The sequence below is a fragment of the Hibiscus syriacus genome, unplaced genomic scaffold (assembly GCF_006381635.1).
Source record: "Hibiscus syriacus cultivar Baekdansim isolate YM2019G1 unplaced genomic scaffold, ASM638163v2 tig00110764_pilon, whole genome shotgun sequence".
In the NCBI taxonomy this organism is placed as follows: Eukaryota; Viridiplantae; Streptophyta; class Magnoliopsida; order Malvales; family Malvaceae; genus Hibiscus; species Hibiscus syriacus.
In genome coordinates this window covers 1-27192 of record NW_024062852.1, presented here as the reverse complement: position 1 = coordinate 27192, position 27192 = coordinate 1, and the positions used below count along the sequence as shown (strand labels likewise).

General features: G+C 33.7%; 4 pseudogenes; 3 read left to right on the top strand and 1 right to left on the bottom strand.

The window, feature by feature from the left end:
- The first annotated feature begins 847 nt into the window (after positions 1 to 847).
- LOC120139657 lies at positions 848 to 4072 on the top strand (annotated as a pseudogene).
- Positions 4073 to 9864: 5792 nt separating this feature from the next.
- On the bottom strand, positions 9865 to 12165 carry LOC120139604 (annotated as a pseudogene).
- Positions 12166 to 13414: 1249 nt separating this feature from the next.
- On the top strand, positions 13415 to 16742 carry LOC120139639 (annotated as a pseudogene).
- Positions 16743 to 20317: 3575 nt separating this feature from the next.
- On the top strand, positions 20318 to 22362 carry LOC120139605 (annotated as a pseudogene).
- The last annotated feature ends 4830 nt before the right edge of the window (positions 22363 to 27192 follow it).

Genomic DNA, 27192 nt, shown 5'->3' with positions numbered 1-27192 from the left:
ACTCAGTTTCAGTCACTTTGAGGATTGTACATGTGCATTATTTTTGAAGTGCTTATCTTTTTATGATGTTTACTGCTTTTGCTACTGATATCTGATTTACTGTGCTCCAGAATTATTACATGTTTTATTTTTACCTGATCGGTTTTAGTTTTATATTTATGAGTTAGGTTTTATCGTTATTTATTATAATTTTTATAAATGTCATTTGTAATATTATTTTAAATTATCGAATAACGTTTTTGGTAAAAGTTTTTAAGAATCTTTAATGTAATCCGTTAAACTTAGTCGAAACGCATAGGTTGGGTCTAAAGGTTACAAAAATAATAATATCAATAAGCTAGGGTTTAGATGTAGGAGAATACGAAAAGCCAAAAAAGAAAGAAAAGGATCAAATTATTATAATTTAATAATTATTTCAAATTAAAATGTGGAACAAATTGATATTTTTTTAATATTGAGCATTTATTTAATTATTTTAAATTAAGATAAAATTGATAGAATGTGTAAATTTTAAAAACTAAAATTAATATCAAATCATGTGATATCATTATTTATGTTAAATCAATAATCAAATATAAGAATAGGTGCCAAAATAGAAATAAAATGCAGCATTAGATATATTTAAAAAAAACAATTGAATGGCTAAAACAGAGATACTGGAATAGATGATGTATCAAATAGGTAGTTTACCAATTAAAATATCATGAGTAAATGAATGGGTAATTAGTCATTGAAACGAAAGTAAGTGGTAATGTTAAAACGGAACCAATTCCGTATCCGTTAAGTAGGCTATGCTTATTTCGAATAGTTTAAAGGCTTTTCACTTTCTGTGGAGGAAAGTGCAGATGCCAAAGCTCAACAAAAACGAAAACAAAAGCTCTTAAACCCTCCAAAATAGCAAAAGGGAAATGACTCTCAAATTCAACCCCATCACTTTTCAATCTCATAAACTCCCTTCATTTTCTCTTTCTCCAATGGCAAGCCTCCGATCTCCCAAGTTCTTCATGGCCTCCACTCTTCGTTCTGGCTCCAAGTAGGCTTCTTTCTTTCCCTTTTATGTGCCCTCTGTGTTCATTGTTACATCTTTAATATTTTCTTGTCAAATTTTGGATTTTGTTGCTGATTTTTCATTTAGGTCTCTGTTGTTTTTGCTAACTCATGGTTATGATCTTAGTGTTCTCTTTTTTTAATGGTCTCTAATGAAGTTCTTTGATCTTGGTTTTCTCTTTGTTCAATGGTCTCTAACGTAGTTTTCCGTTTGGGATGATCATTTTAATTTATAAACCGCTTAAATAAGGTTTATTTCTTATTAAATGTTTGTACTTTCTAGTTCATTCCTATTTTTTTATATTTTCCTATGTTATTTTTACTAATCAAGGTTCAATTATAGGAAAAGCACGTTTCTTTCAATGGTTGTTTTTGTCGTTTTTATGAATTTATTTGCCTACCATCTTTATTTTTGATGTTTTTGTGGTTGCGTGTTTGGTGGGTGGTTTATATTTTCATTATCAAAATTGAGACTTTGAGAAGTTGGTATTAGACTCAGTTCTGTGCTTCATTGGAATTATCGCCTGCTATGAATTTTAGAGTGAAAGAGGTCCTGTCATGTTTAAGCTTCTAACTTTGTGTCGCTTTCATGTGAAGGCTCCATGATAGTTTCTTTTTCTTCTCTTAGTATATTCTCAAGTATATTATTTCGATATGCGCGTTTCTTGTTGGTTTTTTTTATATTGGTTTGACTGCAAGATACCTGGATTTCTTGTTCCTGTCACTGCATATGCTCATACTTGGAAGCAAATGGGTTTTCCATGATATGCTATTTCGTTGTTTGTGCAGCTTTAACTCGATTTCGAAACATGTGAATGCTCCACACAAAAGGGTCTTTCAATTTTCCATTTGTTTCAATATGGTTGAGTTTATCTTTGAAAAGAAAACTCAAATTGGTGGAAGTTGTTTAGATTCTCTAGACATGCTGATGAATAGCCTAATTTTTCCTCGTTTGTCCTTTAAATAACTTCATTTTATTGTTTTAAAAATATAATTGAATCTATATTTGAAAAGAATATTCAATTTGGTAAAAGTAGTTCAGAATATGTTTCATCCCTTCTTTTTCTTGCATAATTTACTGAAAATTCTTTAGATGTGGTACTTTTATCTTCTTATTTTATCTTTTAACTTGTATCATTTTGTATGTGTTTGAAAAGTATAATTACTGAACTTAGTCTTGATACTTTTGACATTCTTTCCTTTACCATATAAAGCAAATTCGACGGTAATCCTTGTAAATTTTAAGCACGGGCGAATCTTTGTGTATTGGAAAAAGAACATTTAAAGTAATTTTCCTTGAGCTTTCTTCTGGTATCGGTTTTTGACATCTTTGTCGTCCATTCTTGATCCATCTGTTTTGCTTGTTTGTTTGATGCACTTTTCCTTGCGTTTGTTGTGAGTTTCCCTTTTTAATTTATGAGATGGGCTTTGCTCGCTTACAATTCATTGTTACCTTTTAATCCTTACTGGCATATCTGATCGATAAGAATGTAATCCCGAATTCATTTTACTTAACGCAGAGAGGTCGACAATCTCAAAAAGCCTTTCATGCACCTAGGGAGGTGCATGTTCAGGTCACACACTCGATGCCACCTCAGAAGATTGAGATCTTCAAATCTTTGGAGGACTGGGCCGAGAACAACATTCTAACTTACCTCAAACCAGTTGAGAAATGTTGGCAACCCCATGATTTTCTTCCGGATCCTACATCGGATGGATTTTATGACCGAGTCAAAGAACTTAGGGAAAGGGCAAAGGAGATTCCTGATGATTACTTTGTTGTTTTGGTTGGTGATATGATCACGGAGGAAGCTCTTCCAACTTACCAAACCATGCTTAATACCCTTGATGGAGTTCAAGATGAAACAGGCGCTAGCCTTACTCCTTGGGCAATTTGGACAAGGGCATGGACAGCTGAAGAAAACAGGCATGGTGATCTACTTAATAAGTATCTCTACTTGTCTGGAAGAGTTGACATGAGGCAGATTGAGAAGACAATCCAGTATTTGATCGGATCGGGGATGGTAAGTAACATGCAAAACTTTATCGAATCCTTTGCTGTTCATCTTCTGATTTGATTAAAGCATTGCACTAAAACACTTCTGGAATTAGATTTCCCTGGTGACATTTTCCCCGTGTAGTGTACCACCATGGAGTTATATTTCGGAGAATAATCGAACATTTACAAAAGCATGCATGCAAGATGTCATATTTCTTAAATTTTCTTCTTATGTATATTTATAGGATCCACGTACAGAGAATAACCCATATCTGGGTTTCATCTACACATCATTCCAAGAAAGGGCAACTTTCATCTCCCATGGGAATACAGCCCGACTCGCGAAGGAGCACGGTGATAATAATTTGGCTCAAATATGCGGTAACATTGCCTCGGATGAAAAGCGCCACGAGACTGCGTATACTAAAATCGTTGAAAAGCTCTTTGAGATCGATCCTGATGCAACAGTCCAGACATTTGCTGACATGATGAGGAAAAAAATCTCCATGCCGGCACACTTGATGTACGATGGCCGAGATGACAACCTTTTTGATAATTTCTCAGCTGTTGCACAAAGGCTTGGGGTTTACACTGCCAAAGACTATGCTGATATACTTGAGTTCCTGGTTAACAAATGGAAGGTGACGGAGATAAATGGACTATCTGCAGAGGGTCGTAAAGCTCAGGATTATGTGTGTGGACTTGCTCCAAGAATCCGAAAGCTGGAAGAGAGAGCTCAAGGAAGGGCCAAGCAAGCACCCAAGGTTCCATTTAGCTGGATATTTGACAGACAAGTCCAGCTTTAAGATGATGATGGCGATTTTGATTTTCTACTGCATTATGTCTTTAAATTCATGTTTAAAAGTTTTCAACTATATAAATAAATGTTTATAATCCATAAGAACCGAAACCCCAAGTGATGTTTGTATCAAGTCGATAAAATTCAATCTATCTTGTTAAGTTTGTTATATTCCAACTTGTGATTGAATTGGATATTATTCTAGGATTTATATATTATTTTGTGTAGATTGCTTGCTATTTAAGTTATTCTAGACTTTATATATTATTTTATGTAAATCCCTATTTAAATCGTTCTAGTTTGAGGGCTTATATATTAAAAAAATTAATATAATAATTTATTTTATAAAAGTACATAGAATTCGAAAAGAATCTTAGGGTGTTTGTTTGGCTGTAATTGGTTTTCTGGAAATTAAATTATGAAAAATGAATTACTGGAATTTGAATTCTGAAAAATGAATTACATTTTTGGAAAATGTTTTCCGAAAAATGAATTACATTTTTCTGAAAAACATCTGAAAAAAATTTTACGATGTTTGGAAGATGTTTAAATCTTTTTTTTTCCAGTAGTTGATGAGTTTTTTAAAAATTATTTATTACAAATATTAAATACAATAAATAATATTATTTATCATAAAACTTAATATTATTATTTTAAAATATTAAAATAATTTATTTATTAATAAATATTATTTTATAATTTTTTAATAAAAATATTAATATTGGTATATTTTAGTGGAATGAAAATATTATAAATTATATTAATTATTTATTAAAGTAATAGTGTTATATTATATTTTAAAAATATTAATTAGTATATTTTAAATATCTTTATTAAAATATTATTAGATTATTAGATTAATATTAAATATATAAATAATATTATTCATTATTAAATATATAAATAATTTATTATATATTATTAAAATAAAATTATAATATCTTATATTATTATAATATAATTGATTAATTTATTATAATATTAAAAATATAATATTATTAGAAATATTAATAAATATATTTTAAATATTTTAATAATTAATATTTTGAAGAAAATAATATTAAAATATTTTATTAATATTAAATTCATAAAATAAACTTATTTTGAGTATTTATTTTTTGAAGTGAAAAGTTCGGAAAATGACTTATGGAAAATCAGACCGTAAGTCATTTTCCAGAAAACACAAAGGAAATTTTGTTGATCAGAAAAATGTTTTATGCTGACCAACCAGTTTTTCTCCAACCAAACACTGGAAAATATTTTCCGGAAAATGAATTACGTGAAACAAACACGGGAAAACATTTTCCGGAAAACGAATTACGTGAAACAAACACGAACGGAAAAAACCAATTCCATAATTCATTTTACGACAAACAAACATACCCTTATTCTTTTAATAAGTAAATATTTGCGGGAAAAATATATTTAAGCTTTTTTTTTTAAATGCATACAATTCAAAAGGACAAATTAAAAATATGAAGGAAAAAAAAGGAGTTGGCTCAAGTAGCAGCTTAATATTATTTAAATAAGTTTTGAGTTTGGAGTATTGTGTATGTGAAAAATTTTAATTATGAGACTTATCCGTCAAAACTAGGTATACGACACGAGTCAATCTATGTTAATCTAGGCAAAACCTTAAAAAACTAGGAAGACAATTAAAAAAAATCCAAAATTGGTTGGGGATCATTGTTTTCGGCTCTAGACTTGAGCTGGTCGGTGCCCATAATTTTTATGTAAAATTATTGAAAAAAACAATATTAATATCTTTTTCAAAATTATTAACACTACACATTACTTTAACAATATTTTACATCATTAAAGAAAATGATAAAATCATATATTTATTCACTAACTTATTTTTGTGGTTATATTTTGATTGTCTAATTATTTTTACGAATTAATAATAATACTAATGTATTATGATAAAGTAAAGTTACATCATCCTTAAATAAAATAAAATAAATACCATATCAACGGTTTCGTTTTTTTAGCGGCTGATAACTCAAAAGTAATATTAAATATGATTTAAAAATAATTAAATGATCAAAATAAAATCACGAAAAAAAATATGTGACTATATACGTAGTTTATCCTAAAAAAAATTAAGACTCGCAGTTTGCCCCCAGTCCCTCACTTGAGAAATTTTATTTTATAAAAGTTATTAAAATAAATGAACTCGTAACAAGTGTAGTAAATTATACCGTGATACAAGAGGCATAAATAACTCCCCCAGCAATCTGAGAGATACCTCTTTCCGGTCATAGGCATTGATTATACAGCTTGCAAGATAAGTACAACAATAATCAATTGCAAAGACCCACCAAAACTGTAAAATATGGACTGTGCAACATGGACCAACACATAATCTCCAACAACTAGGGGAAATTGGACCATTAGGTTTCAATGCAGCAACTCTTACTTTGCAATCTCAATGGTTAAAAATTATTATTATATTTTAAAATTTCGAGTTCGAACATCATATATCAAAGATATATGTATTCAATATTTTAAATGATTGAGAGTCTTTAAACAAATATTTCATTGTAGTCACCTCGTATTAATAAATAAATAAAAAACTTGACCTCAGGCCTTGATTTCTTCTGATAAACCCTTTAAGTTAATAACCTCAAATCAACTTTCCACATTCATTATATCATGATTCAAGCTTCAACTTCTCTAAGATCACGGAAGTAGGATTTTGAGCTCCTCACCAATCCGAAAACCAGCGGTGGACCCATCAATGAGACCAGCAAGATGGAAGGCCAGTGTGTTCTTGAGGTCACCAAGGAGGTCATCAATGGCAACGAGACAACTGAGGTTTTTAAGGTCATCCATAATCCCACATTTGGCCATATAAACTAGCCAAACCTTTGAAGATAAACGATATATATACATATACATATACACACATGTGAAATTTTTCTTCGAACCTATCCTGAGAAAGGTCATCAGGGGAAACATCACAAACACAAAAAGTGCCTAGGCCTTGAGCTTTTCAAACAATAAGCAGTGTTTGATCACAAAAATTTGATAAATGATCGTAAGCTCTTCATGTCCAGTCCAGATCCAAGAAGAGTAAACATAAACAATCAGTTTGAAGACTATATCCAAGGAAAAAATTAGGTAATAGGTCACTTTTATTATTAACTGTAATATAAATATAAAACGTATAACCAACAAAGACAATCAATTAAACACAGAGTTTAACCACATAACTTTGTCTGCCATACAAATTACCTTTACCTAGTTCTTGAATACATTATGACAGAAAGAGTGATGAGCTCAAGCCTTTCATCCCCTGTTTGATTTTGCCTCTAGCTTTTTCTGCTCCTCAAACTTATCTATAGCTACCTGGAGTTCATCCGTACCTCCAACTGCTCTCATGGTATAGAAATATACACCAAAGACGAAGGCTGACAAACCCCCAGCAACTACCAAATTCTTAGTCTTGGGTGCGAGGTTGTTAAATGCCAAAAGCCCGGCCATCTCGAAGCAAGTAGTTGATCCAATGGGTTAATACCTTCAAAGCTGAAATTCACCAAGATATGAGTCTATTATCTTCCACGAGTCCAATTGGCAAAGGGGAAAGGAGTAGAAAAACACGAAAAATTAACACCGTCATTCCATACGATTCTTCGGAAAATTGAGGAAAAGTAAAAATTATGAAAAAGAAAAAGATGGTAGAACTCCCCGTCTTGTTGAGTGATGGAAAACAGAACGAAAAATGTTAAGGTTTATTTGGTTGCTTCTTTTCCCCCTAAAATTGCTAAGAAGCTATGCAAAGGAAGGAAACAAGAACATAATTGACTGCAAATAAACAATCGAAACTTGATGGATTCATGGGTCACTTGATTATTCATTTGTAGTCCTAAGTCAATGATAGAACCACTCTCTCTCTCTCAATATTATATTCCGGGAATTCAAGGAATCATCTTTTGCATGATACATGAATATATATTGACAAGCAAGAAGAATAACCAAATTATCTAGCACATCATGTTGATATACTTTTTGAGCTTTCATTGTTGATTGGTGCATGACTCCTATTCAACAACCAAGATTTTAATCCCCTTCTCCAGATCAAAAGTAAATAGCCAATTGAAATGTAACATAAATTCTATTGTTCCTAACAAAGTAAAATAGTGCAATTCATTTCTATATACAGTTCCAGTTTTTCTTATTATTCAAAATACACGCGCTACTTGCTTTGGTATCAACAGATTACTTTGTACTTTCTGGTTCTGGAAACGAAAGTGTAAGCAGTTAGGTAACAGTGATGTTCAGAATATTAAACATAACAGAAAATAAGGCATCGAAATTCAAACAAAGTGATAACACTGATTTCAAGCAAAAACTTCACAGCAACAAAAACGGGCATTGTTCATACTTCATCCTTTAAACAATTATTAAATCGACGAATATGTGTATCTAATCATAAAAACAATAACAACCAATCAACCATCCAATACAAACCCATTTCTCATATCACTCAGAAAAATTAGATTCATAAAAGTTTAAGCCAAGAACTTGAAAAAGAAAAGTGTTTCATCCAAAATTTTGCTAAACAATAACCGTTCTCTCACGCTTAGAAACTAGTCCAATGATTTCTTTTCTTTTTACAGTAACACACACACAAAAAAAAAGAGTTAAATGGAACGGTGGAGTCAAAGCTGACCTGAAAATCCCAAATCAATGATGGGGTTTTGATCCTAATTTGAATCCAGAGAATGAAGAGAAACGAAGGGGAAGAGCTGCAGGTTTGAGGTAAATAAAGGGACAAACGGTGCATGGGTTTGGTTGATGGGCAAGCAGAACTATGTAGGCCCAATAAGTAACTTGCTGGTCTCAACTCTCAATGTTGGCCCTTAATCTTTTATTATTTCCATGTGAGAGGGATAAAAAAATCACATTAATTAATGGTGTTATCTTCAAGTATAACTATAATTCAGAAATGCGAATCAAATTATCTTAATAGCTAAAAGGATGATTGTTATTTTTGTGATCTCAAATTTAAATACGATTTCTGCATAAATATTTGAGTGTTTATTATCATATGATTAAAAGTTCTTAAAATAAATATTACCTATAATTCAGAATTCAAAATAAAACACTTTAAACTGTAGGTAGCATATTGACTATTTAATCAAATTATAAATACCATTTGTGACATTTTTTTTGAGAAATAAGTAATAATTATTATATCAAACTCAATGAGTAGTTCTAAAGTCTAGATTTATTATAAGGTCCAAATCCTATAAAAAAACGACCAGTGGGCAACTGATGCGGCGGAAGCAAGGCCAAGCTAACGGCGACTTCAGCAGCGGCATCATTGAGAGGAACAAGAGCTCCTCCGACTCCCTATATACATTGGTCCCAAGATTCTATAATTGAACAATGTTTCATCATGAAGATGATTATTTTTTATCCCAAATTTTTCTTGATAAAGAATAAAAAAGATATAAATGTTTGGATTGATGAAGACTTTAAGTTGATTTTTCGTGAAAAATGGTATAGCTAGGGGAGTAATCATTAGCTAGGTTAGAAAGAAAAAGGAACATGTTTTTAATGAATTTGAACATTGTTAAGTGAAGTTGTGTGCAATTAAATACGGGTGGTTACAAAAAATAAATAAATAATTGATGACTATGTGTATACGTTGTGTGATATTGATGAGCAAAATATATACTAGATGAGACATGAGGATTAAACGCTATGTTCAAGAGCAATGATGATGATTACATTTTAAAATTATTTTATTTTATTTTGGTGATATTTTTTTCAAACGTGTATATATATTGAACAGGACAGATGATAGTCATCTTCTTGAAAATTTCAAATTAACATACATTTTAGATTTTTCTATATTTTCAAGATAATCCATTTCATCTCCTAGAATTTTATACGTTGATTATACCCCTTCATGATAAAAGTAGTTAAAATAAATTCCCATGTATGCAACTAGGTATAAAAACAAGCCATTTCCAGCACATTTTTTCAAGTTGGGGTCATATCAATGTAGGCTAGAAAATAACAAAATCTATTATTACATTATCAGTAAAGATGCCATGTTCTAGATTTAAAACTACAGAGATAAAATACAACTTTCCTACTTAGGAAAATAAGACTTCTCTAAGATACCCTTCCAATCACTAACAATCAGTTCGGTAGAAAGCGGCAGAAGCTATGGCACAGTTCAGAATTCCCCTAGATAAATCTGCTTATCGCTACTGCATGAACCGATGATCGGTTCGTTGGGATGAAAGACGGATTCATTCACGGATCCTGTGTGGCCAGGAAGCTTGTACAAGATCCGTCGAGAAGTTGTGTCCCATATGTACACCATCCTATCCGAACTACCAGCTGTGACCTTGCTTCCATCTGGTGACCAGCCACATTTCAACAAGTTCTTTTCAAAATTGTGTTGGTGCCCTTCAAAAATCTTTACGCAGCGGTTCTGTGGTGCATAAGGGCGCATGTCCCAGATGCAGAGTTTGCAATCCATGCCATTGGTGAGAAGGTAAGAACCATCAGGACTCAAACTCATACCTGTTATCATGTCTTGATGACCCTGAAGTGTCATGGTTACTTCACCTTTTCGTAAGTCCCAAACCTTAATATCGTTGTCGATACCACCTGTGAAGATCTTATCTGATGCATCTGAGAAACTGACAGCTGTAATTTGGTATTTATCGGGAAATGTCTGGATGGCACCCCTCTGACGCATATCCCAAAGTTTTGCTGTTCCGTCATCAGATCCACTAACAACGAGAGGTAGTCCTCTCCGTGATGGGCAGCATGAATTCACAAAAGATGAGTGTTCTGCCATCTTTTTATTTGTTTCCCTGTTTCAACGTCCCATGCTCTCAACGTTTTGTCAGGGCTAGCTGATATTATCTGGGATCCATCGGTGGTCCAATGAAGATCCAAGATTGCATTCTTGTGCCCTTTTAGAAAAATGAAGTTTTTGCAGTCTCCATGGACATTCCACATAAAAATTTCTCTGTCATGCGATCCCGATGCGATGACAGTCCCAGCTGGATTAAACTTCATGGTATATATAGAACTCTGATGTCCGGTAAGCAACATTATTGGTGACTCCAGACTTGATGTACGTTTGTTTCCATTTCTGTCTGGAGCTTGGGGAGTGTACGGAACAGTGGACCATTCCATAGGCCTTGGACCTGACAAAGCACTTTCAACCTCCCTTGGAACAATTTCCATCTTCGAACCTTGGGTTGGTATTTAGCAGGTACAAAAATACACTTCTCTCAGCTTCAACCTGTAATATAATATCATAGAAAACAAATATTACATAAAAGATATATGATTGTATCTTGAAAGCATTGGTCCATCCTGGACTAGACTTCATAACTTACAATGCAAATTAATGTAACTATGATCCTGACCCTTTTCCCAGCATGCCAACAACACAAATATACTTCTCAGAAGAGGATAAGAGCAAAAACAAAAAGAAGAAAGTATCTTGCACACTATCAAAACAATTCAACTAATTGGAAGAACACGATTTGAATAGAATAGACATGCATCACTGATGTGTCAATTACATCAAAAACCATAAATTGGTGTAACTTTGATTTTGAAACAGATCAATAAGGTACCCCAAACAGGAATAAACTCACAAAGGGGTGGTATATAATTATACCAAAAACAAGTTAATAAACAGAAGGGTAAACCTCAGGTGCTAAGCACAGAGTTTATCAGGTTCCTAAATATAATCAAGCCTTAAGGAAAAAGTTACTGATACAGTTCACCTTAATTCTCACAATGCCATTTCCACATGAAATATAAGCAAGTTACTCTACAAAAATCTTAATCTAAAACAACGAGCTAAAGTAACAAACTTTACTATCAAAACATAAAATTCACAGGAATAAACAAAAAAGAGTTATGCTAGACAAGGAGTCAAAAGATCTAGGGATGTTCAACTCGGAATTCGATTCAATTGTAAGATCATGTATCCATTACAGAAAGTGTTAAGCTATAACAAAAGGGTTTTCAAAAAAATAGCAATTAGCATGAAGCTAAACCCTAAACGGTTAGCCAGTAAAAAACGAAACTTCGCTCACTATGTGGATCTGAAATTTCATCATAACAAGCTAAAAAATATCAAATCATAACTCAACAATGCAATCTATTAAATCCAAATAGATACAAAACAAGGGATCTTAAATGGTAAGTAAATGAATAAAGAAAGTGAAGAGAATGCGATAACACCGCCGCCGAGGAGTGCGACAACGAAATAAGACTGACCTTTGAGCAGAAGGGAAACGAAATAAGATTAACCTTCGAGGCTGTGGAGAAAGTGAACTGTTGAATTTGGCAGAGAGGAAACAAGGGCTTTTGAATTAGAAGGAGCACTTTGAAACGTATGAGCCCCAAATAACATGGGCTGAGACACTGGGTCTAATAGAAAACAAGGCTTGGTGACTCCAACATTATTGCAAGGGAAAATGATGTCATTACACTTTAGGTTTTAACATCTTCAAATATTATAATTTTAAGTGTCTTTTCCCGTCAAAGTCATTACAAAATTATCAATCACTCAAAAAATGACACGTGTTATATTTATATTTTTTTTAATTTTTTTTTAAATTTTAAATAAATATTATATTTTTTAAAGACCCTAATTTTTTCTAAAATAAAAAAAAAACCTAAAAACTTTTAAACCCAAAGCATCAGTTCTTACCGTCCAAAATTTGTTGACCATCCCTTGTCGATTGTCCACATAATCGCCCCTAAATTTTTAGCCAGCAGTCGAAACTTAATGTAAGACTGTACGAAGAAGAAAGACCATGAAATTCAAAAAAGAATCCTCGAAAAATCTCATATGTCTATCACTGTCACTATACCGAATGATCGTCAATCATCACCACTGCAGCAAACGGTCGTTTATCATTGTTATTGCATCAAACAACAATAAGAGATTTTAATTATTTAGGTATTGAGAATTTTAGAAATTTAAGTTTATGAATTGAGAGGGTTTGAGAGATAATAACGGCGGTAGATGGTCAGTGGATAACTGATGACAAGTGACTATTTGACGATTGCTGATAATGTAGTTTGGAATTATGGGTTTTTAAGGTTTTTGGGTTATGATTTAAAAGAAATTTTGAGTTTTTTTAAATATGATTTTAATTTTGAGTAATTGATGATTTTTTAATTACCGTTATGGATTGAACACTAAAAATAATAACATTAAAAATATTGAACATTTATTTTGATTCAACAATACTCTTAAAATTTTAAGTGAACAAATGTATATTTTACGAACTTATTTTTTCATCAAGCTCCTTTATAAATAAATAAAAAGATGGAAACTTTTACTTGGGCTTTTGAGGCATTGTTCAAGACTTAGTGATGTATGGAGCAATGAAGCATTTGAGCATTCAGCCCAAATTTTCCAGCTACCTGGATCTTTCTGGCCATCCAAACACTGACAAAATTATCAAATCAAAACCCAACACTTAGATCTTTCTGGAATCTTTTTTCTAGCCCTCTCCGCCACTATTATCTTCTTACTTCTCACCAACCCCGAACCTAACTTTGCCTTTGCCTAACAGTTCAAACCCTGCTTCCCCCTGCGAAATTGGGTTCTTCTTAGTTCATCCACTCTCCGTTCATCCTTCTTTTGATTGCTATTTTAATTTGTTACATTTGAAATATAAAAAATGGCTTCTTCAACTGCCCAAATCCACGCCCTTGGTGTTGGTTTCTCTTCGTCAAGAAAACCCAACCACCATTCACCCAGAACGGTTTTCTTCGGTCAAAGAGTGGCCAAAGTATCGCCGTTAAACGCCGCCTTCTTACGACTCGCAAAAACTAGCAACTCTCAACGGTACAATGTTGGGCCGGTTAGAGTTGTGAATGAGAAAGTAGTCGGAATCGATCTCGGGACAACTAACTCGGCGGTGGCGGCCATGGAAGGAGGTAAGCCCACGATTGTAACGAATGTTGAAGGGCAGAGAACGACGCCGTCTGTGGTGGCGTATACGAAGACTGGGGATAGGCTAGTTGGGCAGATTGCGAAACGGCAAGCCGTCGTGAACCCTGAGAATACATTTTTCTCTGTGAAAGGTTTATCGGAAGGAAGATGTCGGAAGTGGATGAGGAATCGAAACAGGTTTCGTACAAGGTTATTAGAGATGAAAACGGGAATGTCAAGCTTGATTGTCCTGCCATTGGTAAACAATTCGCCGCCGAGGAAATTTCAGCTCAGGTATATTTTATCAATGGCTTCTTACTTCCACTGTTATGTTACAGTCATGAATTGAGTTATATTTCCTATGTTTATCGAGTTTATTTGACTTTTAAGCTTTAGAAATTGAAAATGTTTTGAAAAACAAAATTATGGAACTTTGAGTTTATTAGCATTAACGACGAAGTTTTTTAAGGTTTGGGCATTAGTCCATGATTGCATTATAATTAAGGAGTTAGCTATTTTTCCTTAGAAATTTAGAATCTTTCTGTACCTAATGTGTTGTTTCTCGTCTTGGATATAGGTTTTGAGAAAGCTTGTTGATGATGCTTCGAAGTTTTTGAATGATAAAGTGACAAAAGCTGTGTTACTGTCCCTGCCTATTTCAATGATTCCCAAAGGACAGCAACAAAGGATGCAGGCCGAATTGCTGGGTTAGAGGTTCTCCGTATCATCAATGAACCTACAGCTGCCTCACTGGCATATGGGTTTGAGAAGAAGAACAACGAAACCATCCTTGTTTTTGATCTCGGAGGTGGTACTTTTGATGTTTCAGGTATGGTGGATTGTTGAGAAACTATTTATCTACATATATAGTGGTTTCGTTTATTGTTTATTGGTTAATGTATCAGCAAATGCTTGATTGTCGATTTGTTTATTATTGTACAGTGCTTGAGGTTGGTGATGGAGTGTTTGAGGTGCTCTCTACATCTGGAGACACTCATTTGGGTGGTGACGACTTTGATAAGGTAGGTGTACTTGATGAATCTGAATGTTCTTCTTTGTGTCAGGTGTATTTTTCTGCACTGAAGTATGTGCTATATGTCTTATTTTATGTGCAGAGAATTGTAGATTGGCTTGCTGAGAACTTTAAGAGAGATGAAGGCATAGATCTTTTGAAAGACAAACAAGCTCTTCAGAGGTTAACTGAGACAGCTGAGAAAGCTAAAATGGAGTTATCATCTTTGACTCAAGCAAACATAAGGCATATCCCTCCTCTTCTTTGTGTATACGTATTTTGTTTGTCGGTGCTTGACAAAGCTTTTTCTTTTTTGGTTCCAGTTTACCTTTCATAACTGCCACTGCAGATGGGCCTAAACACATTGAGACCACCATAACCAGGGTTAAGTTTGAGGAATTGTGCTCAGACCTACTTGACAGGTAGATGCACCATCATTTCAATCTTTTTTTTATAATGTTCAATTAGAAAAAGGACACACGGAAAGAAAAGGAGAATATGTTGATATTGTTCCTAATTTTTGGGCTCAATCACTAGGGGTTCTAAGTTTCTCTTGTCTATTTAATATGATATGAAGGCTTAAAACACCTGTGGAGAATTCCTTGAGGGATGCTAAACTTTCTTTCAAAGACATTGATGAGGTTATCCTTGTTGGTGGATCAACACGAATTCCAGCTGTTCAGGAACTTGTGAGGAAGATGACTGGCAAGGAACCTAACGTGACAGTCAATCCAGATGAAGTTGTGTCCTTAGGTGCTGCAGTTCAGGTTGGTTCAGTCTTGTTTAAGTTTAGCAATAGGTCTAGGGCACTTGTTCCTTTGCAGTTGAATGTTAAGGGTTGATTTAGATTTTGCTGCAATTTTTTCATATTATTGTTTGAAGCTCTATTTTTCATGTTTCTACCATCTGTCACTCTAATGTAGGCTGGTGTTTTATCTGGAGATGTCAGTGATATTGTGCTTTTGGATGTGACACCTTTGTCGATTGGTCTAGAAACTCTTGGTGGTGTTATGACCAAAATCATCCCAAGAAACACAACACTGCCAACCTCCAAATCAGAAGTGTTTTCAACTGCTGCTGATGGTCAGACAAGTGTCGAGATTAATGTACTCCAAGGTGAAAGAGAGTTTGTTAGGGATAACAAATCTCTTGGCAGTTTCCGTCTTGATGGTATCCCCCCAGCACCACGGGGGGTTCCGCAGATTGAAGTCAAATTTGACATCGATGCCAATGGTATCCTCTCTGTCACTGCTGTTGATAAGGGAACTGGGAAGAAGCAGGACATCACCATTACTGGTGCTAGTACCTTGCCGAACGATGAGGTATGCTTTCCTCTGATGCACAGACAAATTTCTCGGAAGATGTCTAATAATTATTTGCACTTATTTCACGACATTAGCAAATGTGTGTATTCATTGGGTTTGGATGTAAGTATAGATAGTTAATTGTTGCCTATTCTGTTGTTAAAATTATTCAGGTTGATCGAATGGTAAAGGAAGCTGAGAAGTTTGCAAAGGAGGATAAGGAGAGAAGAGATGCTATAGACACAAAGAACCAGGCTGATTCTGTTGTCTACCAGACAGAGAAGCAGCTGAAAGAGCTTGGAGAAAAGGTTCCCGGTCCAGTCAAAGAGAAAGTAGAGGCAAAATTGCAAGAGCTCAAGGATGTGATTTCGGGGGGTTCAACAGCAGGTATGAAGGATGCCATGTCTGCCCTCAACCAAGAAGTCATGCAGCTTGGCCAGTCGCTTTACAACCAACCTGGTGCAGAAGGGGGTGCTGCTGGGCCTGCACCTGGTGGTGAAACTGGACCTTCGGATTCATCGAACAAGGGGCCTGATGGGGATGTAATTGATGCAGATTTCACTGACAGCAAATGAATAAGGTAGGTTTTGAACCAGGTATGAGATTTCGGTTTTGCAGGTCTTTAATGTGGAGGTGGGGGTTTGGGTTTACTTTCATTTTTGTTCCCTGGTAGTAAAAGAAAACAATCGGGTTTAGGATTGTAGAGGATGAAGCACCATATAGATATAGAACGATTTGGGTGTTTTAAGTTGCGAACATTGTTTCAATTATTAATGGATTTCTTGATTTAGCTCCTATATTTAAGAAATGAATGTTACTTGATCATTTTGGTTTATGAACTCATCTAAAGAGGCTTTCGGGTTTGACTTTCATTGCAAAAGAAAATAATTAAGTGAATTTTATTGTGAATTTAACTGTTGCAGGCTAAACTAAACTCATTCACAAGTTTGAAAGCAATTTTCAAACTGATTGGTTTGGTACTTATTTTTCCGATGCTTATTATCATACAACTCAGATGATACAAGTAATGTATAAGAATCCTTCTTAGGTGTATTTGGTTTGTTGGAATGTTTACGAGGGAATTAGAATCTGTGAAGGAATTGAAATTGAAATTTGAATATGAAACATGTTTGGTTGGCAGGAAATTGAATTAGAATCTAATTCCATATTCTGTTTGGTTCGCATACATGTCAGATGAATTTGATTTCAGTAATATAAAATGATAGAATTGTCTTTGTTTTTTTTATTTAATTTTAGTTTGTTTTATAACTTATATGTAGTAATATATTATAAAAATTTAAAAAATATTAAATTTTCATTTTATTGATTGATTATTTATTTTAATAAATTATAAAAATTATATTAATAAATATTATAAGTAAAAATCATCATAATTAGGGATGGCGATTGGTCGGGTTTATGGTCCACCGACTTGACTCGAGAACAAGGGAATCTCCACCTGAGACTCGACTTGATCCGTTCAAAATAAAGTTTCACCCGACTTGAATATATAAATTAAAAATCTGATCAGACACGACTCGAAATAATAAAAAATATTTTATTCAATAAAAACAATGATTTAATTGAAAAAATTATATATAAAAGGGTATTATTATAATTATTTCTAAATATATAAGGTAAAATTATATATTTTTTTGGGTCGGGTATTTTTCATCCTAAACCCGAATCCGACCCGAATATCACACTTAAAAAAATTCGACCCGACCCGAATATCAAACTTAAAAAAACCCGACCCGACTCGAATTCGAATTTTTTTAAAAAAATCCGACCCGATTCGAAATTTTTAAAAAAACTCGACCCGAATATCATACTTAAAAACCAACTAGAATATCAAACTTAAAAAAATGACCCAATCCCGATTTTTTTTAAAAAAAATCCGACCCGAATACCAAAAGATTGATAAAGGTAGTATAATCAAATTTTACATTCCCTCCTCCAAAAGATTTTAATTCCATCATGTTATGGATGAAATTTACTTTCCCTCCCTTAATAGAATTGGATTTCAATTCCCCTTAATTCCAAAGGATTTCAACGAACCAAACGCCACCTTAAAAGATATTTAAGTATATCAATCATTCTTAGGGTATTTAAAAGGTCACCATATCGATCCCTATTATATCGGTGATACCAGTAATGTATAAGAATCATTCTTAGGGTATTTAAAAGGTCAGTATATCAATCATTCTTAAGGTATTTAAAAGGTCAGTGTTACGATCCCTATTATATCGGTGCGCCAGGTTGCCTGCCTATGCTTCCGAGGGATTGACTTTGCCATCTATTGGAGCAATTGATCTTGTGCATTGGATGGTTGAGATTCAAGCTTGGCAGCAACTTGCAACACTCGGTTTTGAACTTCTAAGGATGAAAGTGAGGTTGGAAGTCCAATGCAGTCGGTCTCTAACTTCCCAGCAATAACAGGATCAAGCAACAGCCTTCAATAACAGCTTCCTGAGCCGAACACAAGTTGACATTTATTTTTTTTAAAAAAGCGTGCTTTTAATTTCAAGTCATTCAAGGATGGTAAAAGTTCAGCACTGTATAGTGCTTGAAAATTTTCAGGGAAAGGGAATAGAGAATAAGAAACAGCTCATTGAGTATAGAAAGGGTTGTCTCTGGCTTTAGTTCCTTAAGGACACCCAATATTGGAAGTCACCCTGGACCAAGTATGGTATCTGTGAACCACAAATAACATTCAGTTTATGTAATCTGTTTTGCAGCATCCAATAACTTACTAAATGCAATAACTAGTGTACAAGTGCAAGAGGTTAGCGGGTAAGACATCTAAAAAAATATTGTAATGAGAGAGAGAGAGAGAGCAATAATGCAATACTGGCAAGGATTTAAGGATCGAACCATTTGGGGCATTGTGTGTTTGGTCAGTTTTTAAAACCACTAGTGTGACCATATTTAGCACAAAGCGGTTGAGGATTGATTTCATGTAACATGATGACGTTTGTCTAAACCTCAGGTAAATAAAAGATACATAAGCATAACGAAATTGTTACGAGGGGAGATGAATTAGGGTTAACTGAAAAGGAATTAGGAGATTTAGGGTTCGAAAGAAATTGGGAATTAGAAAAGGGAAAAATTGAGTCAGGTCAGCCAAGTGGTTATGATACAATGACCAAACCAGATCCAGGCAGCAGAATAGGTCAAAGGGGAATACAACAACAAGCCCAATGCCAGCCGAGGAGCCTAATGGGTATCAGCAAATGGACTGCCCAACAACCTGTATGAGTGAGCAATAAACCGTTAGAATTATCAGTACGATTGTACAATTGTTAGTAAATGGAGTGCACTGTTGATATATAAAACTTGTACCCGATCATCGGGGATTTTTTATGCTGAATGAAATGAATCTTTTCTAAATTCCTCTTTTTCTTAATCTATTTCTTCCGAGAAACCTTACTAAAATTCCTAAAACATAGCAATTGATATCAAAGTCAGGTTATTTTGATCCAAAAATCAGTAATTTTTTTTACCTTAAGGATCTTAACAAAGTTAATGTCCAAAAGTAAGCCACTTCAAAAGTTGGATTTCGATATAACAGGAAAAAACTATTTTTTAAGTCAAGAGAATAATAGATTAACCATCTATGAGAGAAGATTACAACTATTTAGACAATATTGTCACCCTCTTGTTACAGTAACATTGCCCACACAAGTCTCTTGCGTCATGCCGGACATCAATAAGTAAAACTCCCTAACCTAAATAAGAAAATATTCTTGAAAATGTCTGTTTAAACTGAGCACATAAGAACATTCATACTTCAAAGTGGTTGAGGTATCAAAAAGTGCCACAAGAATAAAATCATGAGATTTTAATATTTGGAGAGAAACTAAACTAAAATAAAATATAAATGTCATATCAATAAAAAGTAATCTATATTAACAGTTTAGCATGTGTGGATATATTATTACTCTTCTATTTTTTATTTAATGTCACGATGATTAGGATAAAAATAAATCAAAAGCTTAATGAATAAATTAAAATTTTATTTTTAGTAATCTAAATAGAAACGAAAAGACCAACATTCAGTAGGCTCACAATAAAACCCTAGACAACACCCTTTAAGAGAAAAACAGATCTTAGCCGTTAATGCACACTCCATCATGGTGGCTCTATCCTAGGGTTTTTATGTTATATATTTCTTTTTTTATATAACCATCTTCTCCTCCTCTTCAAGCCGTCTTCCCTCTCCCTTCTCAAGATTGAAGTTTCAAAAAATGGTAAGCCTTTCTAACGTCTAAGAGCTCTATTTAACTGGAATATGTTTTTTTCCCTATGTACGAATTTAAGATTTTTTTTAAAGATCTTAAACCTGCATTAATGTAATGAAATCTGATGACTTTCTGGGTGTTTGATCCTTTTTTCCACTCTTGGCATTTTCAATAATCTAGCTATCACGCTTTAATCTTCTTTTAGTTGTTTTGTTTTACTTTGATCTGTGATTTGCTGGTCTTCCTTTTGTGCAAAAAATGGAAGGGTTAGTTTACAGTTTCTCCTATGAAGTGTTAAGATAATGATAATGGCTCTTTGCTCATTGCAGGCATTTGTCAAGGCTCAGAAAACGAAGGCTTACTTTAAGCGGTTTCAGGTTCCTTTCAAGAGAAGGAGAGGTATTTATATATCTATGATTATTTTGTATCTCTATTTGTGCGTGTTTATAAGAAATGCAATTTGAGCTTCTGTCTTTTGACAGTTTTTTCTGTTTTACTTATTATTTGTAGAGGGAAAGACTGACTATCGGGCTAGGATTCGCCTAATCAATCAAGACAAGAACAAGTACAACACTCCTAAGTATCGTTTTGTTGTCCGATTTGTATCCTAAAACTTGTTTATTCTTACATTGTCATTATACTTTTAGCTTAACAAATTCCTACCAAGGTCTTATTTTGTTTAATTGTAGAAATATTAAGCTATCATATGTAATGTCATGAAGATTGAAGCAATACGTTTGAAGTACTGAGTTCTGATTATTAACTCTGCTTTGAGTGTTTATACATATATATATATCCTAATGTTTTTGTTTAAGTCATTTGACATTCCTTTGTTTGATTCATTCCTAGTTTGTAAGCTTTTGTCTGATTGTAAAACCTTGACCTTTTGATTAGAGCAACAAAGATATCACTGCTCAAATAGTTTCTGTTAATATTCTGGTGACATGGTTCTTGCTTCTGCTTACTCACACGAGCTTCCACGTTATGGTCTTGAAGTGGGTCTTACAAACTATGCTGCAGGTATGCTATTTTATCGACTTGGATTCTATTTAAATGAATAAAATTTTATTTCTCACAAGCTTTTGATAAATCTGCACAGCTTATTGCACTGGGTTGCTTTTGGGGCGCCTTGTCCTTAAGATGCTTGAAATGGATGATGAATATCAGGGCAATGGGGGAAGGGTTGAATGTGGAGGTATTATGCAACCCTTCCCCCATTTTTGGGTTAAAAAGAAAAGATATTGTAATTTTTTTCGTATGGTTTAGTTATTGATAGTTTATTTATTACTAGGCTACTGGAGAGGATTACTCAGTTGAGCCAACTGACACCAGGAAGCCTTTCCGTGCTCTCCTTGATGTAGGGCTGATCAGGACAACCACTGGCAATAATGTTTTTGGTGCTCTGAAGGTATTATAAAATTCTAATTGCAATTTTTTCTTTATGTTGAATATTCTGCTTCTTCAATGTTTGTTCTTAGCATTCAAATTTGTTTGTGCCCTAGAGTTTAATTTAATGGGGGTCGATTAGATCTTTAGTCTTAATGAAGCCTCCGAACTTCAGGAGTTGATAGAATTTGCTTTTTGTCTGATCAGGGAGCATTGGATGCTGGTTTGGATATTCCTCACAGTGACAAGAGGTTTGCTGGGTTCTCCAAGGACAACAAGCAACTTGATGCCGAGGTTCACCGCAAATACATATATGGTGGCCATGTTGCTGCATATATGAGGGTAAGTAATTCTATATCCATAATAGTATATCTCTTTTCTTGAATTTCACTATGCTGGTTTATTTCTTTCTCTTTGGCATGCTTAATAAACAATATGATTATTTTTGTAGATTTTAATGGAAGATGAGCCAGAGAAATATCAGTCTCACTTTAGTGAGTATATCAAGAGGGGGATTGATGCAGATAACATTGAGACCCTGTACAATAAAGTTCATGTCGCAATCCGTGCCGACCCAAGTGCTAAGAAATCTCAAAAGGAGCCTCCTATGCAGCACAAAGGTCAGTTTTGATGATCCGACACTTTTTAATCATTGAAGATTCTTCAGGAATATCTTACCATGTTTCATGTTAATCACATTGCAGGTTTAACTTGAAGAAGCTAACATACGAGGAAAGGAAAGCTAAGTTGATCGATCGTTTGCATGCCCTTAATGCAGCAGCCGGTGTTGATTCAGAGGAAGAGGATTGAAGCCTGAAAGCACCACAGCCATTGCTGGTTCATATACTAGCAATTTTATCCAGAACCTGTATTGTATCTCTACTTTTATCTCTAGTTAATTTTTTTGTTCAAGACGGGTTTTTTTTTTACAGTTTTTGAGTAATAGAATTACAAGAATTTTTGGGGATGTTTTGTTGTGTTGTGAAATGCAGTTCAAGTTTTGTTCAAAAGATTTTACTTCGAAATTTCATAAAAGACTTTGCTTTTAATAATTAGGTTCCAAAGCTGTGTAAAAATTGAATTTTTATATCCTTTAAATACAATTTATTTAATGGTAATATCAACTAGACAAAGCGTCCATATACTTGGCAACTTTGTACATATTGCTTTCTTAACTATTTTTTCCTTATCGAATTTCCCCTAAAGTTTTTATTGTTACACATTTCAGCCCATGATGCTAACGTCTCTGAAGTTTGAAATCTAAGCATATGTGAACCACTTATCTTATGACACGTGTTTTTAATAAGTTAATTGACTAATTAATTTTTAGAACATTGGGTTGATGAGACTTTAAAACCCACACTCTCTTTCTCCATTTCATGTGAATCTCGAAATCCCCAGGATCCTTTCTTCAAATTCTCAAGCAGATTGAGGCCAATCAAATTAGAGGTCAATTGATAAAGTATTAAGATGATTTGTGTTTTAAGCCCCTATCAAATAAAATATCCATGTTAACATTAAATTTCTGGTAGAGTTGCAGATATCAATTCAATTAAAAAAATATTAAAATAGTTTTTTCCATTAAATAAAAATTAATATTTTATAATTTTTTTAAATAGAATTAAAAAATAATTTATTCATATATCAAATTTACCTTCAGAATTACTTATATAAATTCCTCCCCATTAACCTATGATCATTATGAAATAAATTTTAAAAATATTAATATTTAAAATATTTTCTTTCATTTTTAATGTAGGTACAAAATTTAGTATTTATAATTATATTATGATAATCGAATATAAACGATTTATATATGAAGTATGTTAGATGAGTGAAAATAGATGGTTGAGATTAACTCATTGTTTTTATTTTCCAGTGAGTATCTTTTATTTCCCTAATGTTACTCTCAGCTGTCTATTTTTACTCATCTAATAATTCTAAATCTGTATAAACTAATAGAGTTTTATGTTGTGTAATAGAATCTTATTCTTATATAATATATGTAGATATAGATATATTGGAGGGGTAAGATGGGTCCAGAAGAAAAACCTTATCAAGTGATGGCCAATGAATTTTGAGATGAGTTTACATCCAAACCTACAAACACTATCCACTCACTCTCATTCCATAGGGTGGTTCTGCGGTGCGGCGCCTAAAAAACGGCTAATATACGGCGTGACCGGTTAAACAAGTGACCGGTTAAAATTTAGACCGGTTATGTTATATTATTTAACCGGAAATATTATAAAGTACAATAACATACTAGGTAGCGCTTATATAATGTAATAGGTAGCGCTTATATTTACCTATTTTATAAGTAAACCGGTATATTTATACCGATAGCATTGCAAATTTACCTATTACATTATTTATATTGAAAGTGTCCATACTTTTTATAAAAAGGATCGATACTTTAACAGTGTTTCATGTTTTCCACCTACAATATTAATTTAATAATTTCATTTGCACAAAAAATTATTTGATTGTTTTGATATTTTATAAAATAATATTTAGAATTTTTAATTTAATAATATATATGTAACGTAAAAAATAAATCATTAGACGCCTATAATTACTAAATTAATATATTAAAACTCACTCAAAAGATAACCTTAAATTAATGTTTTCCACAGTGAAAAAAGTATGGACACTTTTATAAAAGGATAGACACTTTACAATATAACCACTACCTATTACATTATATAAACGATACCTATTACATTTATAAGGGCTACCTATTACATCATGTTTACCTTTCATACATACATACATACCAATCTCTTAGCATCCTTCACTCTCTGTTTAGCTGCTTCAGTTGTAAACATACTATCATATATTGTTACAACATGATCTACCATATCCAACACCAACAGATACCAATGTGAATTATGGTAGTTTATTGTGATCATTATCTGCAACAAATTTCACACCCAATTTGACAAAATTCAACATTCTATATCCGAAAACATCATTTGCAATTGGTATGGTGTCTTACTTTCTCACAGTCGGTGAATTTCACATAATTATCCAATATGACACCCCAGAAGGTAGAAATATTCTCAACACTTTCTTTATTGTTGGCTTCCAACGCCTGTTGCTGTAATTACGCAACAAACATTATTAATTTACCGTCTATAACACTACTTTTCAATATTTATTAATTTAACTCACCACTAAGAGGTATGGAAGGTAGCCAATCCTCCGGTGTGACTTTTGAGAATCGTAGCATATGGTCCAGGCGAGCAAATCGATAACCTAACAAAATTAATTACACAATCAGAACATATTCAATAAGTTTTATTTATTTTCTACTTTCTACTTACCACACGCCAACCCATTCCGTAGGCTTCACGTTGCAACGTCGTATACAGTAGCGAATTGATTTCCCATTGATATTACAGAATATCTGTATGAATCATTAGGATTAATATCTTGTCATGAAATATTTAAATATCACTCACAAACAATATATTTCACTTACCCCGATTCTAACTCGCTATTCCATAAATAATCACAAATTGCAGCTTCGATGTCATCAATTCCGGTTGGAATGTCCGCTTTTTCAACCTACAATTTGCATACAAATTTTTGTCACAACAACATAATAAAAATCAAATTAAGTATTCTTTTATTAAACTTACCTTCTGCTTCTTCTTCTGGGTGCAGGACATTCCGAATCCAAAACTGCTGCTATAACACTCTCCGGTGTATAAATGACATCGACTTCCTTCCTCCTCATTTCTTCCATCTCTTCTTCTTCCTCCTCCCTCTTTTCTTCTTCATATTTTTCAGTTCATCGTACTTTTTTTCTACATAGCTCTTCATATCTTTATTTCACCTTCAATTGAGCTCCTTCTCCGAGTATTTATCAACCACCCCCTTCACCCCCGTAAGTTCACTCCTCAAATCAACAACCTCCTTCACCACTCCCTCAAATTTTTCTCCCGTCACCATCTTAATATCACCCCTTAACACCGAAACTTCTTTCACCACTTCACCCCTCAACACCTCTACTTCTTTCACCACTCATCTATTTTTCCTTCCACTACCCCCTGCCTCTCGAGTTTCTCTACGACTTGATCAAGTTTCTCTTCGACTCTTGATTGTCTTTGCATGATTTCAAATTGGATTTTTTTGATATCAGCCAATTCAGACATCAAAATGTCGAAGTTACTCTGTTTTTGCTTCACCGTCGTCCCACTCACCTTCATCCCCCAATACAACCATCCTCCTTTCTTCTCCTCTGCCTCCACTGCCTCCTCTACATCCTTGCCAATAACCTTCAAAAAATTAAATTACAATATTAAGACATGATTATATTCTTAATATTATTTAATTACATTTATTACCATTTCTTGCTTCTTCCCTCTATCCAACTTCAACTTCACCATCACTCTAACCACCTCTTTCCTTCCCCCATGCACGGATGCGTGCCACTCCGGTTTTTCATAAGCCGGCACTGCCTCACAGCCCGACCAAAAATCGAAGTGCAACCTGCATTTATAATAAATTTATATTTTATATAAAAACACAAAAAAGTGATTCAACTCATTTACCTCTAAGATTGCTATGCACCCTTTGAGGTATCTCTGGCTGCCCTTTTTAAAAGGTGATAAATTGATTCAATCAATCTCGAATGGATATATTCAGCCCAATTGAATTCACCCTTCAAGCCTTCATCGCAAATGAGCTTCATATATTCCTTGTTCGTTGACGTATCACCCGTTGGACAAAGAAATATACCGACAAGGTACAATAGAACTCGGGCCTTCAGCTCATCCCCAAGTAAGATCCCTTTGATATCCTCTTCAACTTCAGTATATGTCACCTTATGATTCAAACCATATTTGGAGGCAAGTGCTTTCCAGTTCTTACTCCTACAGACTTCTATAACACTTTTGCCTTTATTTTGTACCCCCAATACGGCTGCAGCAGTCGATACCCCAGAGGGAATGAATAATCACCATACTTTAGCCATACATTGACTGACGTCAAATTGTGCCATCAAGGATCGACACAATTCCCTCCGAATAGGTCGATCCCTTACTCCGATCAACGATCCAAAACCTATTTCTCCAGCACATTCAACTGACCCTTCTCTTAAGGTGTTTAATTAATAAATTCACCTTTTAATGCTGCATCTTGTCGACACTTCCTACATTTTTAACAATATATAATTTATAGTTCTTATATTTTGTATCAACGTATTTACAAGTTTAATGAATACCTTATTTTCATGTGCTTTCCTCCGTTCTTTGTATTCTTTACTATCATTCCTTGACTGTGTGATGTAAGGTTCCTTTTCAGCATCACCTCATTGAATTCCATTTGGACCTCACATCTTTTTCACCTAATATTAAACATAAACGTTTCTTAATCAATACATTAACACTAAATACTAATACTACTCAATGTCAATTTCATTTTACATACCGAACCGCTCTGTGTGCCATCTCCC